The sequence below is a fragment of the Amblyomma maculatum genome, chromosome 8, assembly GCF_055883805.1.
Source record: "Amblyomma maculatum isolate TAMU_Amacu chromosome 8, ASM5588380v1, whole genome shotgun sequence".
Taxonomy (NCBI): Eukaryota; Metazoa; Arthropoda; class Arachnida; order Ixodida; family Ixodidae; genus Amblyomma; species Amblyomma maculatum.
The window spans coordinates 20,576,744-20,597,284 of record NC_139351.1 but is presented as its reverse complement, the minus strand read 5'-3'; positions in this window follow the sequence as shown (position 1 = coordinate 20,597,284).

The following is a 20,541-nucleotide window of genomic DNA, read 5'->3' as shown; positions in this document are numbered from 1 at the left end:
GCGGCAACGCTCTAGCCGTGGCTTCTAGCACACACCTGTCCTGTGCCCCGTCTTCCTACAGTTGTAACATGTCTCTACCCGCTCTCGGTACGGGTAGACGGTGAACACTGATTCCCAGCAGAATACTTGTCTTGGGAGCCTTTCCTCTCCAAAGGTGATCAGGATAGATCTTGACTTGCCGATTCTCCTTGCGTTGAGTACGGCGATGTTCGGGTTCCGCTTGATAAAGCCTTGGCGGACTTCCTCCGGAGTTCCGATGTCGTAGGCGTTGTATACGACGCCCTTAATAGCGTCGTCGGGTGCCGCAATGTAGGGCGCCATGTCGAGGGTCTTCTGGTCTATAACTATGGATTTGATGTTCACATAAGTGCTCGCTCGTTGATGATTGGGCGTGCTGATCGTGTACCTGTTGTTCCCGGAGTTGATCCTTGAAATATCTTCGTCCAGGACGTTTACATAGGTTAGGTTTGCAGACGTGCACATGGCCTGCAGTAGGCGACGCGGCACATAGTCATTTAAATTCCAGCAGTTCGCAATCTACCTCAGTGGCTTTCAGTCTTGAGCAATATATGGACAATTCATGTCCTTTAATTTATGTTGTTCATTTCTGTATGCTTGTTGGTTGTTTTTGCGTTACCTGCAGTTACCTAAAGTCCTGCGAGAAGCAATTAAAGTGTCCCCCTTCCCAAAAAACGTACACCCGATCCACAATCAAGGAAGAAGGCTCGCCCGCGCCAAAGCCCTCTCTGCGGACGCGGTACAGTTTTCCGACTAGACAGCTTTCGTGGATGCAGCGTACATACCGGGAAAACATGCCTACACGGTAGCAGTAGTCGACGGACACGGGCGTACGCGCAACTCACTCACACTTTACACCAAGAAGCCAGAGGTAACTGAATAAGCAGCGATAACACTAGCTCTAAAAGACTCGAACTTCACAACTGTATACAGCGACTCTAGAGCAGCCACTCGAGCTTTCGCCAAGGGCGGGATAGACAAGACGACGCTACGGATCTTGAGGCGGAAGTAACATCACCGATCACTCCATCGTATGGTTCCCGGCACACATGGACAGCTTAGGGGGCGGCCTGCGAAATCTCAATGAAATCGCACACGAGGCGGCGCGACTACTCATAGACCGCGTCCGTCCGGTTTCCCCTGCTACTCCACATATCGAGTACAGAGATCAATTATTCACGTACAACGAGCTCACTAAGCACTTTTATCTAGGCAGACGAGCATTTCCCCTCCCGGATAAGAAATTAACCCGCAGCCAATCAGTCACGTTACGCTTGCTCCAAACGAACTCATACCCCAACCCCTGGCGCATGCAGCACATCGACCCAGACTACGACGGACAACATGTGTGTGAACGGCGCAGTGACCGTGTAGACTTAAACCATATGCTGTGTGGTTGTGCATCGAGCAACGACTACGCCAAGAACAAGGAACGTTGGGACAAAGTGTAAGAAGTGCTTCACTACATGATCAGCTTCGGGCTGTCCAGGAGGCCCGCGCGGCGGCGGAGAGCTTCGGGCTCTCTGTGCAGACGTGGGAGCTGCCCTCTACACATGGCGCCTAGCCGAGTGTCCTCCAGGACCCCTACTGTGGGAAATAAAGTTTTACCCAACCAAACCGCAAGAAACGTGGGTGTGGGGCATTAGATGGATAGGCTGTTAAGAGTCGGGCGTGAGACCGGCGACTTTGGACCACATAGGCAAGAACTCGAACCCATCCCGATTGAAACAAGTGGAGGAGTCAAAAACGGCGAAGGCAAGGTGCGACTTGAAACAGCCATCAAAAAAGAGCCGGAGAGGAACTCGGCGTTGTTTGGCCGGTCATCGACAGCTGTCAACAAGCGGACCGATTGGCTGTGGTAAGGTTAATCTGGTAGCCAGGCTAACATAACTTCTACCAGGTTAGGGTAACCTGGTTAGGATAACCTGGTAGAGTAGCTAATAGTTAAATACTTTTGGATACGCTTCGGTTTCGCTTGAAAGTAAGACACGGTTTACGTAATGGCTTGAACTTCATTGTTTTTCTAATAAAGACGCTCCGCTGCTGTGGTTAGTAAAGTAGCAAGACTATGTTTCCAATTAGTCGATAGCATGGTTTGAATAAGCACAGTTTCGCTGAAGCATTAAGTCTAGACTACTTCCCCATTGCATGGTGGTAGTCGATTGCAGTTTGCGTAGTGTATGTTGTGTTGTGCGATGAGGCTAAAGCATACGTTGCACGGTGGTCTTTGCCCTTGACTAGGGCACCTCTTTCTATTTTCACTCCCACCTTCCTCTCTTTCCTTAGGATTTGGTTAAGGTGTCCGCAAATAATTGTGACAAATACTGCGCCTTTTATTTCCTGTAAACCGATTTGAAACGCCACTGCTGCACTGAGTGTGCTTCTATATGTTGTGTGGTTCGGCTTTCGAGGACGCGTCAAATGAATGCCGCCGCACGCACGCATGGATCGAACGCCCGGTGATGGATGGAAGGATAACTACTTTTATTGTCCACCGGAAATGGAGGCCCCCTACTTTCCAACCCCGGCAGGAAGGCCTAGCGGACGGAGCCGGAGCCTCCGCTAATAAAGGCTATCAAAGATGTCTCTTCACGGCCTCGGCCTCCATGCGGACGGCTCGTTGCTGCCGAGCGTGGTGTTCGCTCCGCAGTGGGCCTCCCCAGCTTTCTCTGCTATTGATATATTCCTCGACTCAAGGGGAGTCGACGCACTCCCATATAATGTCGTCGAGGGTACCCCTCTTTCCACATGCTTTACAAATATAATTTTCACGCTTCCCTGGTAGGACGTGAAAGGCTCATACTGGGTTAACAAAATTTGCAGCTTGAAGTCGCCGCCATGCGGTAGCCTCTCTAATAGTATCTTACACTGGGGTTACAGTATTTTTCTGTTTAATCTATAATTCTCAACGAATTCAGAATAGCTTTGCGCGCGTTTATCCATGTTCTGGCAACCCGGCGGTTATACGGTTACCCGGAAGTTGAAAGCTCGGGCGCAACTCGTGTGCCGCTTCATTGCCGGGAACCGAGGCATGCGCTGGGGACCATGTTAGGCTGACTTTGTAGGTCAACTCTTTGCCAGCCAGGATCCTCGCCGCTTCCGGTGAGATTCTACCTTGCATTAAATTCCAGAAAGATGTTTTACTATCGCTGACTACAAATTTTACTTCCGTTCCAACGTAAGCAAGCGCTATAGCAACTTTTCCGGCCGTCTCTATTTTGTGGCAGCGAATAGTGGCTGTGTGGCCTAAATTTTGAACAGTACGTTCGCCCGAGCCGAACAACCACCATACAATAATCTGAAAAAGAAGCCGGTACAGTGTAAGAAGATACTTTGTTGGGCAAGTTGGTAAACATCCATTGTCAATAAAAACAGCGCAAACCGGAAGACATAGGACAAGATAAAAGGAAGCTACAAAGCAAGGACTTGTATTGTAGCTTCCTTTTATCTTGTCCTAACTGTGTTCCTGTTTGCGCTATTTTCATAAACCACGGAATGTTTTAGTGAACAGATCACGGACAACCAACGAGGAAGAAATATAAATACTGTCTAGGCGGGCGTGCGGCCTCCCCTAGACATGCGTGAAGAGTGTAGTTACATGGCATGAATCCTCTGTATCAATGAGTCTTGCATCATCTATAACATGCGACAACACTTCAACACTTCTGACTCTGTGTGCACTAGGCACGGCACAATTCATTCATGTGACATACACATATAAAATGTCTCATTAGCACAACATTCATATCACAATCTAAAAGGGTAGCCATGCCTTCAAACATATCGACACGCTAAGCTGCACTATTGAACTTATAAATATTATTATGTCTATATGGATTCCAGAGGAGCAAAAAAGCACAGCTTATCAGCCGCCCTTCAGAGTCGATAAGCAAGATAAGAGAGAGTCTTTCGCAAAACATTACAAGAGTTCAACGCTGCTGAACCAAATATTGAGTGAAAAAAATTAGCTGCGGGTGACCGAGCATTCTTCTTCTTCTCTTGTTCTTCCTCAGCCCACATATAAAGCCCAGCTGTAACCAAGCTCTTACACCTTACATATTACACCTTAGTGGCCTATAGGTGTAATATGAATGCCAGGGTCCTAGCACACTAATTCTGACATACCCGTCCCATCTGAAACGAGAGACACAAGTTGGCAGCTCCCGCCAGCTGAGCTGCCAACTGAGCCGCGGCTCCGACCGCGCCATGCCGACCACTTGAGTAGGGAGCCCGTCTCTCGCTTTTGTGTCTTGTGGGGTGTGACGTCAATGCGTCACGTGAGTAAGACGGGGCCACCGCCGTGGTACGCTGACTGCTTGAGTAGGTAGCCCAGCTCTCACCCTAGTATCACGTGGGGTGTGACGTCACAGCGTCACGTGGGTAAGACGTGGCTACCGCCTCGCTACGCTGAAGGCTCGAAACCTAGAGTAGTATTGCTTTCGCAATAAAAGAAGAAGCAACCTGCCGACAGACCAGCAGCATGCGCCACAATAACATTGTAATCAGACAAAAAGGGTCCTAGTGCCCTCTCTGTATCCTGCTCACTCTCAATCTTCGTTTCCTGGACAGCGACATAATCAAGCCGCCTGCTGCTGAATAGTCGGAGAAGTTGCACCTACTCCTGACGCGACCTAAGTCCTCGCAGATTCAGCGTTGCAAACACCAGCTCCTCAGAGATCGCCATGGTTACAACACAAGTGCTAAATAGACCTTTTGTCTGTCCGGAGAATGCGACGTCACCTCCCAACCGCTGCCACGACTGCGGCAACGCGAACGTTGGCACTTCCTCTTGTGTTTCGACGTGCGCCGGCGGCAGCGATACTTCACACTTACCGGACCGCCATCGTCACTTGAGTCAGATGCGCATTGTTCCCGGCGCTTATGAAGATGCCCTTCAACAGGAATAGCGGCCTAATTTGCAAGTAGAGTGGCCTGACCTGCTAGCTCTTCCTCACCATTTACCCCAGGGGCAGGAGTAACCAGGGCGGCATTTTTGGTAGTATTGGAGCAGGTAACAGGCTCTCCACTATGTTCCGGATACAGCGTCTCACATCGAGGCTGCATCTCACGTTCTTCCACTTTTTGCTCACTCTCATTGGAGCCACCTTGGGGAACAACCGACGGGCTATATTTGGAAGTCGTGTCCGCAATAGAGGCTGGAAAGGCAGCAGCCGCGTCAAGCACTCCATGGTGTCTAGTAAATGCTCTTGTAGAGCGTCGTCGGGGGCCGCACACGATGCCGCAGCTTGTCAGCGTAAGTAACGATGCACTCTTCTGCGGGATGTTGCTGTGTCTCTCGCTGAAGGAGTCGGCGTTGGAGACGTACCACATCTTCTGACTAATTGTGGCACACAGAGCCTTGTTTTAATGCCGGGCAGACCTGCGCTATGCTCCCGATGACACCGTGTTGGCCACATTTGTAGGCAGTGCCGTACGCTGTGCTGTGAGGACACAGCGTCAGCCGTCCTCACAGCGCGGCGTACGCCACTGCCTACAAATGTGGCCCACACTGTGTTATCGGGAGCATAGCGGAGGTCTACGCGGTATTAAAGCAAGGCCCTGTATGCCACAATTAGCCAGCAGATGTGTTACGTCTCCAACTCCGACTTCTTCAGCGAGAGACACAACAACATCCCGGTACAGCGTACTCAAATCTTCCATTTCCACCACTTTCCAATTTTCCGTCCAAATCGAAGTCACCATCCCTTACGTCTGTAGTGCCTAAAGTATGAAGGCGTCTTGCAAGCGCTCGGGAAGCCACAGAAGCTTCAAATTCACCACTTTTGGTTCTTAATGAGATCACCACAAGCCACCAGTATCTCTTTCGATTGTGCCTATTTGCAGGTGACCATCAATACAAGGCACATTTGAAATTGGCCAATTGAACTACTTTTTTTTTGAGGTCCACAACATTCCGAAGTGAGTCTCTGAAGTCCTATGCCCGGTACGGGCATCCGACAAGGTTCGCGTGCAAGAAAACGGAGTCAGCGACCGCTTACCAGTTGTGAGATTGGGCAAAACAATACGATAGTCGTTACGGCTTGTATTAGCCTGAGCAGTACCCGGCCAGAGGCCGATTGAAGCCTCTGTGCGGAGAACATCGAGGTACGCAACCGCTTGGCGAACCCGGGATAGTAAAACGCATATCATAATTCTACTTGTCTATCGTGAGGAAGGCAATTAAAAATAAATAAATAAATCCTTTCTCCACAGGCAACTGAACCACGCTCCCTTGCACCCCCGTTGAGCGCTTTAACTAACTGCGCCACGCCCGGGATAGCAAAGGCGCATCATAATTCTCCTTGTCTGCCGTAAGAATCATAGCAGCGATGACAATGACGCGCCATTTTATGATAATAACAAAAATGACATTATCAATGATAATAATAGCACATTTAGTTTCTTCTGATATTGAGAGAAAGCGTAACGACCCCCTATACAGCAGTAACGCCTAGGCTTTCGCATTTCTGCAGGGCAGATTCTACAGTGTTCTCGGAATTTTTCTATTTCCGTTTCTCAAGGAGGTTTTTACCTTGTCCCGATCCAATCAGAACTTGATTTTTTTGCATATGTGTTATATTATAACCATCTGAATCTCTTGCGAACTATCGACCTCAGCCTTCTTCCAGTACAATCTGTGAAGGCCTGTATGATGCTTTGTTGCAAAGTTGTGCCTAGATAGCCAAAAGCTCCTATTCTCTTATGGGAGACTTCATTTGTCCAGGTATTCAATGGATTGACTCCAACCCCATCGTACCTTCTAATTAATCTGGGCGTGTACCTTTCCTTGACCTTTGTGTCACATTTAATATATGTGACCTTTTAAAGAAACCAACTCGCATTACACCCTCATGCGCAGATGTGCTGGACATTATCCTCACGATCTATCCTGGTGCTGTCTCGGCCCTAAATCTACTGTCGGGTCTAATTAAGGGATCGTAGCCAAATCCACTTCACTATGTCATAACGTTTACCTCGCCCATTTAAACAGTATTCAATAACCCGCGACTCCGGTAAAGCTGACTTTGAAGCTGCAATGTAGCTCTTGAAAAGTTCGTTGACACATTTTAGCCGCAGTTCTCGGAACACAGACTGCATGAAGACTAGAGATTAGTTCAAAGTCAGGTAATAGTGGTAATCAATAAATACGTTCTTCTGCGGTGAATATCTGCCATGAAACGTTCGCCCTGGTTTCTTCATTTTTCACATGGTGCACAAGTAATCCTTTGCACTTGACGTTTTGACAAATGGATCATATCCGTATCGACTGACCGGGTATTTCTAAGCTCATTTAGGCAGCTTAGACAGAGCGAAAATTTCATCTTCAGACAGTATTCAGGTAGTATTGTATTAACTACACAGTTGTGAAACTCACCCTAACGTATCCATTCATTATATACATCTTTTCACACTTATTACAGAGTACCACGCTACTTAATGACTGGAAGATGCGAAAGGTGGTTCCGCGCATACGTTGGTTAATTAAGAGCCCTACAACATACCCTAACCTCATTAACATCACTTCGATGCAAGTTATTTGAACGCATAATGTTTGTAACCTAATCTATGATTTTGAATGGAACGGTTTTTCCACATCTAATAAGCATGGTTTCGAAAAAATCATTCCTGTGAAGCATGTCTTCACGTTTTTACCAATGATCTGTGTTTCACTCTGGGTCCATCGTGTTTTGTGGAGTGCCTTTTTGTCGAATTTGCAAAGATGTTTGCTACTTTTCACAAAAAAAAATCAGATAAAACTGTTTTACATAAAATTCTTCTTTTCAGCCTTATGAAGTGGATTGAGTGCTTTTTGGAGACTCGTACCGAGTACGTTACAACTAATCATTGGAGCTAACCCGTATGACCTGTAACACCTGGCGCTCCTCAAGGCTCCATACTAGGCCTTCTGCTCTGCGCAATCTAATTACCGGTTTTCCTGATTCCATTCACTCAAAAATAAGACGTTATTCAGATGAGTGCGTAATATACCGCCAAATATAAAACCTCTCTGATGTAGCCATTCTTCGATCTGATGGTGATAACATTCCCACTTTATGGCACACCTTGGTTTGTGAAATATACGTGTTGGTAAGTGCAAAGTAATGAGAGTAACACGTACCCTTAACCAGTCTTTATGCGCGTATTTCCTTAATAACACGCCTCTCACTTCTGTCTGTGATCATACGTATTTTGGCGTATAGGATACTAACAACCTCGCATAGAAAACGCCTGTTGAGTATATTACTAATAATGCTAAACGCACGCTTTCTATTTTTTCTTGCATTTTTTTCCTTGTCCCAGCTACCCTGATAGTATCTTTTCCTAAAAAAAAAGTATCTAAAGTATCTAAAAGTATATCTTATGTCCCCTTGAATATGCCTCTTTTGCTTAGTATTCCGCGTACAAGCTATCGATTCCACTCAAAATCGCTATGCTCGTTTCATTCTTGCTATTTATTCTCGCTTAGCGAGAGTAACACATAGGAAAAACATTCAATGTTCCTTATCGTTCCTCATGCACTCAAATTTATCGTTTATATATTCGGGCTTTTATGTTAGGGCTCAACACCGCACCGACAATGCACTCATCGTTATTTTTAACCCAGGTGCTCTTCTCTGTATGGATGCCCTGCCCATCTCTTGGCGGAACCAGACGCAACGACGCCATCACACTCTATTTGACCATGGAACCGATCAGACTAGTGAACGAGAGCAAGTCAGCGGAAAATGCATGCCTTTTACGCTATTCTGCACTGCATCTCAACATGACATCGAGATACGGCTGGCAACAAGGAACGCTGACAGACGACATATTTAAACGCTTATCGACGACCGTCAGATTTGGGCTCGACACCGCACCGACAATGCACTATCGTTCTTATTAACACGGGTGGGTTACTTGAACAAGTATCTTTGCTGTAAAAGTTCAAACCGATAATTGTCCGCGGTGTCGTGCGTCTCTGACAAGGGCGAGATTGCGCACAAATTCTTTTTAAAATTCCCCCTTGTTGTTTACCGTACTTCTTTCATGCGCTCCCTCATACTCTTGTGTGGTGACATAGAATTGAATCCAGGTCGGAGCAATATGCCTTGCCAGTGCTCTTCTCTGCTTGATACGATAATAAGTATAGAATAGGACCAAATGCAGATACGGAGTAAATTTGAAGAGCTACAGCAGTGGCATGTCCACATTGGCTATCAACAAAAAGTCTGTAAGAAAACATTGCTTGCCTCGGAGAAAATCAATCTCCTCTGCCATATTTATCTCCTGAGCAAGCGTGAAATCAGAGCATTAGCATAACTGGTATTAATAAAGACATCGCAGCAGTCAGAGCTGCCGCTAATGACGCGGAAAACAGAGTACGTAGAAATAATCGTTTGTTCCTTGGATTACCTGATTCTCAGACTGAAACCTGGACACAGTCAGAAGAGGCCGTTGTTTCCTTGTGTGGTGAAGCTATGTACGTTGAAATAGATGGGGCTAACATACAACGAGCTAATTGGTCGCTTCAAAGCTGATAAAAAACGCCCTATCATAGTTAAGTTCCTGCGATTTACGGATAAGGAGGCTGTCCTTGCGGCGCGATCTCAGCTGAATGTGGATGAATACTCGGTCCGGGAAGACTTTTAAGCCACGGTACGTTATGCCCGCAGTAAACTTAGGAAATTTGCAAGACAACAAAATTTATCACTCAAAATACGCTTCGAGAAGCTCATAACGAATGGCCGATGTTATGTCTACGACGCTTACAAAGACATCGTTACTGAAGCTAAAATATAACTATATGGTGGCAAGATAGTCCGAAAAGATGAAACCACATGTCATGCCGCTTATCTCTCTACCCATTAACACACTATCCTGAACGTTCTAATGATTACCTGTTGCAGAATTGCAGACAAAAGTGATGCACTTGCTAGCCTCATCCTTTCTTCCAAGCCTCACATTGTACTGCGCCCCGAATCGTGGCTGGATGAAACTGTAAAAAACAGTAAAGTTCTCCCCTCGACTTTTACGATTTACAGGCGAGATCGAGACAGGCATGGGGGTGGCGTTTTTCTTTTAGTTGATAAATGCCTCTCAAGTGTTTCAATAGATAGCTAAAATATTGACTGTGAACTGTGCGGTGACGAGGGAGTCAGCATGATGCTACACATACTGCATTTGGCGCATTCTATCATATAGCCCTAGTTGTAGCAGTCCAGACAGTTTTATTTCCCTCTCTCGTGCCCTCCAAAGCCAGGCCACAGATTATATACTCGATGGTGATTTTAATATGCCTTCCGTGCATTGGGAGCACAGATCCCCCGTTTTGTCCTTTCGCTGCGCTCCCTCAAATGCATTTAGTATTGTGGTCTTTGCCAACGGCATTTATCAGTTTATAGGCTTTCCCACAAGACGATGCGGTGACAGCGTTTCCGCACTTCACCTGATATTCTTATACTCTGATAGGCTAGTTTGATCCACCTTACCCGTGCCAGGAATTAGTGACCATGATGCTGTATTGGCACAAATTTCCTGCAGGCGCTGGTCACCGATTAAAGCCTTGTCACGTATAGTGTTCTTTTTTGAGAAAGGTAATTATGGCTTAATTAAGCACTGCCTTGAGAATTTCGGCGAAGAGTTTCTATACTACGCTAATACTTCTGATATTAACGACCTATGGGGGCTGTTTAGGAACAAACTACTATCCCTAATTGACAAACATGTTCCATCCAAATTTTTATCATGTAGACGAAGACATAAGAAACCATGGTTCACTCCTGAAATAAAGCCCCTGCTAAATCAAAGAGGCATCCTTTACCGAAGGTACGTTAGCACAAAGAATGACGAAAAATGAACGATCAAATCAACGATAAAACACTCCAAAGATGCCTTCAATGCCTCTCTAAGTGTCAAGCTGAAACTTAATCCAAAAGAGATATGGAAACATATAAAATCCACTAGCAAAGAACAAAGCTCCATTCCTCCAATCTCGACTCACGAATCTCTAATTTCTGACGACGCAGAAAAATCTAATTACTTGAATAACTACTTTAGATGCGTTTTTTCTGCACCTGCCAATTATATCACAGCCGCGTCGATCCCCTAACCTTGATTGTATGTCAGACCTGATTATTTCTTACGAAGGTGTCGTGAAACGCCTACAGGAATTAAAAGCTAATTCAGTCACTGGTCGCGACAACATTCCTTGTCATGTGCTCAAAATGTGTTCCCCGTTGTATCCAAATTTATTGTTGACCGGTGTGGTGTGTTATCTTCAAGTGCTCTACCCGATGAATAGAAAATAGCGAACATTTTGCCAGTACAGAAAAATAGTCCTCGATTTCAAGTTGGAAACTGCATGCCAATATCAATAACCTGTGTGTGTGGCAAGTCTTTAGAGTGTATTTTTTACTCTCTTTATTTCGTCATTTGCAGGCCTCCACCAATTTTTCGTCAATTTTCAACATGACTTCAGAGCTGAATTGTCATGTGCGACTCAACTTGTTGAATTTGCACATTTTTTTTTCTCTTTTGATTGTGAAAAACAGGTTGCTGGACTTTCAGAAGGCTTTTCACACGGTGCCCCACTCCTTACTGGCGTTTAAGCTTTCCCGCCTAGGTTTGCCTTACAATATCTTACACTGGGTAAAAGGCTACTTTCACGACCGCAGTCAAAAAATCGTCATCAAAGGCATAGAGTCAAAATATGTTCCGGTTACATCTGGCGTACCGCAGGGGTCTGTGCTAGGACCACTTTTTTTTTTAAATGATATCGGTTTGGGTATAACTTCTAGAATTAGACAATATGCAAATGATTGCGCACTGTATCGAAATATAGGAAATAAGGGAGATACTAACGATCTACAAACAGACTTAAACCGAATCATATAATGGTGCTGTAAATGGAATATGACTCCAAACCCTAAAGCATGCTGCCATATTCGTTTTATCTGAAAAAAGGTAAACATCTTGAATAGTTACTTTTTAAATAGTCCTCAAATAGCCACATATCAGGATGTTAAGTACCTAGGCTTTTATTTTTCTCATAATTTAACCTTGAACAAGCATGTCGATTACAGAGCACTGAAGGATGGTGCGTACTCAACTTCATTAAAAGAAATTTTCGTAACATACCAAGTGACGTGAAAGAAGTTCTGTATATCTCAAACATGCTCTCAATATTAAGATAGGCAACGGTAGTGTCAGATTCAGCTACAAAAATTCTTATCAAGAAACTTGAAGCGATACAGAATCATGCAGCACGTTTCATTTTAAACACTTACGATCGTCACAACAGTGCTAGTGTGTTAGAAAAGCAATTAGGATTGGATTCCCTACAGCTCCGTCGTACCTTCTTCAAATTAGTCCCCTTAAACGACTTTATGAACGAAAAAATTGGCATTAACCGTGATGCTTACCTTCTTTTAAGTGCGCGCGGCCTGATCGTGGGCAGAAAAAAACGAACGAATAGAAAGAATGCGACGTATGTGTGTTTGCGTTTGTGTGTGCCGTGCGTCCCGTGAAGTATTGGTGGACTCAACACATTCCCGAAACCAGAGCAGCCTTCCTTCTGAAGAAGCGGTGGGGGTCGGAGAACCGGTGCCGGGAGGACGGCAAGGAGGAGAAATTTATGACCTCCCGCGGGGCGCACTGCTCGTGTCAGCCGGGCGAGACTAAAACCCGCCATGAATAGGGTTTTTTCGGCAAAAATTTGTCCCTAGATTTCCCCAAACGCATTGAACGCCATGTTTTTACAAAGTACCTAAATGCTGACTATTATGTGCCTAGCTGAGTCTGAATTTGTCCCCAGATTCGTGGCGGGCTGGCGGGCTTTTCGGCTCTTTCCTCGTTGTCGCCGACGGCGTCCAGAGCATTGACGCTCGTCAATCCAAATGCCTGGATTGAGCTCGTCAATCCAGGCATTTGGATTGACGAGCTCTGGACGACGCCGTCGTCGGCGCATTCGGGCAGTGTTTGTAAAGTCTCTCAGTTTATTGGCGTGGTTTTGCTGCAGCGGAGGTAGTGCAACGCACCCTTAACATTAAACCATTCAACTGCAAAAGTCGGACGTTCGATTCCTGGGTGCCGAGCAAATTGGCGATGTCTGCGTCCACGATCTGACATCGGCCGTCGCTTCTCACGTAAGCCATTGTCTTTGCTGTTGTTTTTTGACAAAGTGCGCTGAATGCAGCGGTAGGTGGGTGTCGTGTTCATTTTTGTCCGCGAAATCAATGCGAGAGGTGTCATTCAGCAGTGAATTAAGCTAAGCAGCAACCTGGTACTTAATTGTTTTTGAGCTTGCAGATATGACAGATCGAAATTAGCGTGCAATTTGTAAATTACTCACATCTCTGTGGCATGGATGCCACCTTATAGCTTTGGAAAGCAATCTGAAGATGGTGCAAAACTCGTGTGTTTTATCAGAACATGTATCGATATATAAGCAGTATAGAAAAAATGACTTTGGAAGGAATGAAATTGTTTCCAACAAAGCTTTGCGCAAATACATTTTTTTTCTATCAGGAACTTGCGAGAGCGCAACACGACAACGTAGGCACTATACTGTGTCAGCTTGCTGCTTATCTGCTTATCTGATTCTAATTTAAGATGATTAGCATTAGCAGCATTTGTTGTTTTAGTTGTTATTTTATTACGTATACAAAAGGAAAGAAAAGATGTTTGCCAGCCCCGGTATCTGATATCTGAAGCACCTGAACAGGGGCGGTTGAATTAAAGGGATAGCGAGGAAGGGGTAGAGGAAATCAAAGAGGTGAACGATAGGGAGAAATGTAGGTAAAAATAAAAAAAATATATATACACTGTGACACAATATACAGTAGTTCGCTTGAGGCCCAGAGTAAAGAATGCAGCGAGCTGCCAAAATGCGGCCAGGAAGGTAGCTTGCTTAACTTCCTTCAGGTCACTTGCAGCTGCCTTGTTACTGTATACGTGTTAGTAGACTATAAACTTGGGCTGATATCTCATATGCAATGCTGCTTGGTAGAGCACTCACTTCATTTCAGTGTTTACTTGTGTCTATGCCATTTTTTTGTTTTTACTGTCAGCAGTCTTGGAGACGCAGCCGCTCGCTTATTCTGGACAACTTTCGCATCCTTGGCTCCCTTCATGTACAGTACATGTACCAAGGTATATATAAATGCATTATATTCAGTATTTTCATTTTATTTTTCAGTGCATGAGTATTGTTTCTGCTATGGATAGCAATTTGTTAAGTGACTGAAAAACATTTATAGCTGCAATTAAAACATATGAGTGTCAATCTGTGAGGCCACATTGTTGCCATTGTCTTTGGTATCGTCTGGACATGCCACACCCTATACCCAATGAATTACCTGTATAGTCGTTCCACCAAACTGAAATTGAATCTGGGTTGCAATACACACTTATACGCTATATTACCCCAGTACTAAACCCAACACTACGTCTCGTAACTGCCACACTTGTTGGCTGCTTACTACACCGAGCCACTCCAGCACTTACTGTTAGCACTACACACCCATATATTTCTTTGATTTATTTATTTATTTATTTATTTATTTATTTATTTATTTATTTATTTATTTATTTATTTATTTATTTCAAATACCCTAAGGGCCTTTGCGGGCATTGCATAGGGGGGGATTCATCGAATAAACACAGATAATTTACATTACAAGCAAAGAAAAAGCTGTAAGCAGAAATAGGTGCACACAAAACCATGAACAATTTATGCAGTGACATCTAGATGCTAGAATCTAAGAAAGAAGACATCTAGAATGGGAGCAGTTAGGGATAAGAGTAGATGGAGAATACCTCAGTAATCTGCGATTTGCTGATGACATTGCCTTGCTAAGTAACTCAGGGGATGAATTGCAAATAATGATGACCTAGACAGGAAAAGTAAAAAAGTAGGCTTGAAAATCAATATGCAGAAGACTAAGGTGATGTTTAATAGCCTAGGGAAGGAAAAACAGTTTACGTTAGGTAGCGAAGCACTGGAAGTAGTAGGCGAATATGTGCACTTAGGACAGGTAGTAACCGCAGATCCGGACCATGAAAAGGAAATAACAAGGAGAATAAGACTGGGATGGAGCACATTTGGCAAGTACTCCCAGATTATGACTAGCAGTTTATCGGCATCGCTCAAGAGAAAAGCATACAACAGTTGCATCTTACCTGTACTTACCTATGGGACTGAAACGTGGAAGCTAACAAAGAGGGTTCTACTAAAGTTGAGAACAACGCAGAGGGCTATGGAAAGAAAAATGGTAGGGATAACGTTAAGAGATAGGAAGCGTGCAGAGTGGGTCAGAGAAATAACTCAAGTCATTGACATACTAATGGAAATCAAGAAGAAATGGGCATGGGCAGGACATGTAGCGCGAGGAAAGGATAAGTGATGGTCGCTTAGGGCAACAAACTGGATTCCAAGGGGAGGAAAGCATAGCAGGGGGCGGCAGAAAATTAGGTGGGTGGATGAGAGATTAAGAAGTTTGCAGGGGTCAAGTGGATGCAGCTCGCACAGGACCGGATTAATTGGAGGAATATGGGAGAGGCCTTCGCCCTGCAGTGGGTATAGTCAGGCTGAGGATGATGATGATGATCTAGATGCTTAAATTAGCATTACCTCATGGTATAGACACCCGCTCACTTGTCCTTGTTGTCATCCATGGCTTGGCCTTGTAACCTCCGACTGCTTGCTCCTTCACACCCTCGTAGGATAGTCGTGCATGGCGTGTGAGTGCCGTAGATATAAACCAGTATCCTTCAATGCTCTAACCTCACCCAGTATTATTGAGCACTAGACTGGCTTCAGCATTTTGCGCTGCCCTAGCTTAAGCATCTGTTGCGAAATTAAATATTAGCAGCCACATTCTCCTGATGTTGGACATCAGTATACAGAACATAGAATGATGAAGGGAAATCGTATTTCCAGAGATACAACACAAATGGAGTTTTAGGCTTCAAGAAAGCTTTAGATAAATATTGAACTTGATCTCAAACAGTTCAGGCCTGCCATAGTCAAGCCCCCACTTCGCTAAAAAAAAGAAAAGCAAACAAACAGCAACTGCACCCTAAAATGCAAATGCATATGGATACATTGACATCATTTGAGAGGCTACACATTTCACATTCATGCGACGCAATCGTGCGCAGCCACTGTCACTTCCTTGATACTGTCCAGACCTGTACCTGCTCATTGTGCCTTACGTTCCCTATTCCTGTGAACTGTTTCAAAGCTTTTTCCTTGTCAGCGGCTTGTGTCACCTTCTTCCCACGCTTACAGCCACTTTTGCCCTTGCATGCAACATGCTTGATTCCATGGTCTTGAAAAGGCCATTACAAGGTCCTGCATGCACATGGAAGCAAATTTGTAAATATGTTGTAAGGCACAATGCTTTGGTGTTATACTGCTACACTTGTCTGTTTATTTGTTTATCTTTTGGATGGATGGATGGAAACAACTTTATTTAATTAAAAAAAAAGTCTTCCAGGGTGGTCCCCTACTAGTCCAGGAGTCCACGGGCTTTTGCTTCGCATAGAGCCCGATCGACCAGCCATTTCATACCGGAGGATTGAGCTGTCCGCAAAGCAGCCTCCCATGAAGAAAAGGTGGGATGGGGGATGGGGGGCACTGCCTGGGGGGAAGGACATTCCCACAGGTAGTGGAAAAGTGAGGCTTTTGGCTCGCCACAGGTGTCGCAGTGAGGGGGCAAGCCAGGGTGAAGGCATGAGAGACGGTAGGAGGAAATGAAACAATCCGTCTGCAATTGTCGCCATGTAGCACTGGACAAGGGTGACAAGGTGCTGTGGGGTGGTGGCAGTGTCATGCGCTTGTGTTTGTAGAATGTGGTGATTTGTTGGTATGTAGAAAGGACCGATGCGGCTTCCTGCGAGGATTTGGGTGCCTGATCATCCGGGGCTCGGGTAGAGAGTTCTCGAGCCAGCGCATGAACGCGCTCATTACCGGGGATCGAGGCATGCCCTGGGATCCACGTTAGATTAACCGTTCGGTCGAGAGAGGTGGCGGTGGTAAGAATATGATGCGCGGCCGGTGTCGCCACGCCGTTTAGGTAGTGGCGGTATGCCGCCTGAGTATCTGTACAAATTTCGGTAATGGCTTCGTCAATGGCTGAATGGGCAAGCGCGAGTGCGATGGCGGCTCCTTCCGCTTCTGCAGGCGAATTAGTTCGAATAGTGGCGGCGGCCCCCACTCTGCCATCTTCGTAGGCAGCGACTGCAGTGAAAAATCCTACTTTCGAATTCCCTGCCGCGTCGACATAGAGGATATCAGAGCGGCTGCGGTATCTTTTGGTGTAATAGCTGGCTCTAACTTTCCGCCGTCCCTGATAAAGGCAAGCGCCCATGTTGCGTGGTAGGGGCTTCTGGTATATGTGACCCTGCGTGCCCGGAGAGATCATGAAAGGTGTAGCACTTGCTGGGTTGGCGATGGGTGGATTGAGACGGAGTTGTCGCAGTAGGCATCGTCCTGTTTCCGTGCGACTCAGGCGGACTAATTGGTTGGTGCGTTGAGATTCTATTAATTCGTTCACGGTATTGTGAGTACCAGTGGCCAGCAGACGTTCTGTGCTAACCGTCCGTGGAAGACGTAGGGCGGAGGTTACGGCCATGCGTATTAGGATGTCCGCCTGCTCTGTTTGGCGCTGAGTGAGTATATGATATGGGAGGTGGTATGTGATTCGGCTAATGATTAATGCATTGGTCATATTGAGGGTTTCGCGTTCCGACAGCCCATGGTTGCGCGCAGCCACACGCCTGATTAGTCCAGCAACCTGCTTAGTCTGTCTTTGCAAGAGTTGAAGGGTGGCGGTTGCATCAAGTGCGTTGTTAATGAGAAGGCCAAGAATCTTCATCTGAGACACAATGGGCACTGGGTTTCCGTACATGTGAAGTTCAATGGGGGGATCACCGGGTATGGGTTTAAGCTGCATTAGTTCCGATTTTGTTGGGGAGCAGCGGAAGCCTGTGTTTTCTAGATAGGTGGTGGTGATGTCTATGGCAGACTGCAAGATATCCTGGGCTGTTCCAAGGGATCCGCCTGTTGTCCAGAGGGTTATATCATCTGCATATAAGGCTGTGTGGAGCTCTGGGATAGCTATGTCTGGGCAAGTTCTGTTATGTATTTTTTTGTCCTACTGTTATATGTGCACAGCACTGTTATATGTGCTCGAGATGCTTGGGGCACTAAACCCCATAAACCAGTTACCAACCAACCGTCTCTTGGCACTAGCCTGATTTCTTTTATTCCACAGTTTTTCAGTGGCAAGAATGCATGCTATCATCAGTCTCCCCTTCCTCCATCCTTTTGATCGCTATGTGGTTATTTCTTTCTCTGTATCATATAAGGGGGACACTCTCCTATGTATAGATAAACCAGCAACAGTGCGGTACCCGCTTATTGCAACATCCTTAACAAAACATATTCACTGCAGCTTAAATGTGGTGCTGTCATTATATCATAAGCAGAACAGGCCTCTCGGCACCCCTGCTCCTGGTCTACCCCGACGTGAAGCAACTTTGCTGTGCTGCCTGTGGGTTGGTGTAGTGTTAACAAATTCTCATTCGTTTGTGATAGGTATGGCTAATAGCCCTGCATGTGCAACCTGTGGGTCTGACGAGACTATAGGCCACATTCTTTGCGAGTGGACCTCATACAATGCAGAAAGACAGTTTCTCTGCCCTGCACTAGAGTGTCTATATGGACACCCGCTGACAGAAATCAAGATTATATGCCATTGGCTGCGGCGATCGTCTGCGGTGAAGACTTCCCAGGCACTGCTCTGCTTCATGAAAACCACGGGCCTGATCGGTAGACTGTGATTTTGCTGCGATGCGACGTGATATGGCTGTGATGTGAGAGTACTGACTTCATATTTCTGTAACTTTCTTTTACACATCGCTTTTATATTCACTTACCCCCTTCCCCCAGTGCAGAGTAGCAAACCGGTTTCTTCTTCGGTTAACCTCCCTGCCTTTCCTCCTCTTCCAACACCCCTGCCTATAGTTACACTCAGAACTTGCCTGTGCAATGAACCTAAACCTGAAGTTGCAAACCAAGATGAGGTGAAAAGCAACATAAAGTTCTGCAGTTCATGGTCAAGACTTTTATAGAGACTCCAATTATAGTTTGCTTCAACGGCAAGTATCCGAAGGCTGTTTGCTATGTAGCACGCACGGTATGGATGTTCTTGATTGCATACAGCTTCCAAATTTATTCAACTGTCACCACATAGAAACGAAAGATTGCATCATTCCAAGCATTTAGTCGAGTATCGAGCACACTGTGATACGTTCATGTTCTCCTTCTTTCCCCTGGCGGTCCGCGAATGGCATGGTTTAGCCGATGAAGTGGTTAATTGATCATCACTAGATGAGTTCAGTTCACGGCTGGCAATTGTTCTTTGAGTACCCTATATATGTGTAGCCTGACCTCTGTACAAATATAGTGAAACATGTGTCTTCAGCGGGATTGTATTGTATCATATCCTTTTTTTCCATTTCTTGTTCCACACTGCCATATAGAATTATATAAAAATTAGACAAGTGTGGATTGTCAGTATTCCTGTCATTTGCTGTTTCTATATTATGCCCCAAACCTGCAACAGCCTCCAAAAGGAGGCTAGCAGTATGTATGAAATAAAATAAACCAGTTTAGAAAGCTTGTGCCTTTCCTTGCTTTTTGGACGGAACACAAGTTCTCGGGCCATACAGGATCTGCAACTGCTATGGAGGGTCACACGGACAAGCTAGGCGCTGCCCGATCAGTTCATGTTTCATTGTCAGTATATTTTATGTATATACTAAGGAATACCCCCCTTTTTTTCTCACTGTGGCCAAGGCCAGACAGGAAAGGAAAGAGGACAGGCCATGGTCCTCTTGCCTTGTGGAAGGCGAGGGGACGGGTGATAGGGATAAATTGAAGAGAAAGTGTAAGGTCACTAGGGGTGAGTTGGCTCCTTTTCCAAGGCTAGGGAACAGTGGCCTATCATACCTTTTCTGCTTAGCCTTGGCCACACTGCCATAAGTTGTCTCCGAGTGTAATTGAAGTCGAAAATGACTATGAGTGGGATTTGTTTTTATGCTATGTATGGCGTAAATTTTTTTCCGTAGCCAAACTGAATCTCCCTTTCATGCCTGGCGTCTGCCTATAAACTCGTCGAATTCGCGCCTAATTTAAGCGGAAAACGCCACCCTTCTGCGCAAATTAAATTTACAAAATTCGTGGCCATTATCATCATTATCGTTTTTGTAGCGTCTCGCGCCATCTGTTGTGTATGTACACCAAAAAGAGAAAAAAAAAACATTCAAGATGGCTGCCTCCATGTTTTGCGCTGAGATGCATAAGTGACCGTCTTTTTTGAAGATTTCTCGTCCTGAATGTTTACCCATAACAAAGTTTCACAGTCCTCGCTAATAAATAACACGTCCCGCATCCAAGGTGCTACTTTTTCTTGCAAGTAAGGACATAAGACGTCAAAGGGCCGCCGCACGTCCTCGCGACGGCGCGATTGTTCCCGC